The following is a 1,126-nucleotide window of genomic DNA, read 5'->3' on the forward strand; positions in this document are numbered from 1 at the left end:
AATAAAAGTTTTAAATATTAGTTTATGTGTTTTAATGTAAATAAGTTGACATTAAATACAAAATTCTAAGAGATTGCGCATGGAATTCAACACAAACAAATTTATTATTTCGAAAATTACTTCAACTTACAAGGAATTTATAAAAACCAAACCCTGAAGCTAAAATGTGATAAATTTAAGAAATGTTTACATTGCACATAAGCTCATTTTAACATTTAGGCGACCAAGCGGTCTAAATGTAAGATGATTTACTATTCCTCATTTTAAATTTTACTAAAGGATGCGCTACGTCTATCACTCGGCGGGCTGGAAAATTTGATTTCTCCCTGCCTATTTGCCTATCTATCCGCATGATATCTCAAAAACGAATTGAGTTACAGAGCTACAAATTTGCACGAGGCTTCATTTCTATTTAGGCAACACTGGGTTTTATGATGGTGGATGTTAGGCTATCGGATTTGGACGAGGTTAGTGAACTTTTTACATTGGGCTTATGGGTAACTATTGTGGTAACGAGAGTAATTATTAAATTTATAAACAAACTGAATAAAATTATACGAGATTGTAACATGACATATTAGCACCACAACTGCCCCAACATAAACAAAATTATTTTGGGAACTTTGCGCGTAGACTTTTATTTTTAAATAGAAAAATAATAATAGAGTAGAAAGTCAATGTTGAAAAGTCGGTGACAAAAATTGATTTTAACGCATTCTTACGTCTTAGTACTCTCTCTAAGCTCACCGGAACTTTTAGTATCTGAACACAGCCATGCAACCTAACTTAAAAACAAAAATGTGAAAGTATCATGTGGTAAGAAATACCTACCGAGAACGATTTCATCTGTAGACATTAAACTTCCTTTCTACACGGATGAGAGGTATGATGGTGCATGTCTAACCATGGAATTTAGTATGCGTCACTGAAGCGTCATTAGTTTTCTTTTGTCTGCCGGGAACATTAAAAAATGTACCTTCTGTATGAGACATGAGAATTAAATGAGCTATATAATTGCGATTTTGCATGTAACCTCAGCGAAGCCTGATATGCGAGACGTGGTGTGTATACTCTTATACCTTGTTGTTATAACCTAATTTATGGACTTTGAGTTTTCTCTATTTAA

The sequence above is a fragment of the Homalodisca vitripennis genome, chromosome 4, assembly GCF_021130785.1.
Source record: "Homalodisca vitripennis isolate AUS2020 chromosome 4, UT_GWSS_2.1, whole genome shotgun sequence".
NCBI lineage: Eukaryota > Metazoa > Arthropoda > Insecta > Hemiptera > Cicadellidae > Homalodisca > Homalodisca vitripennis.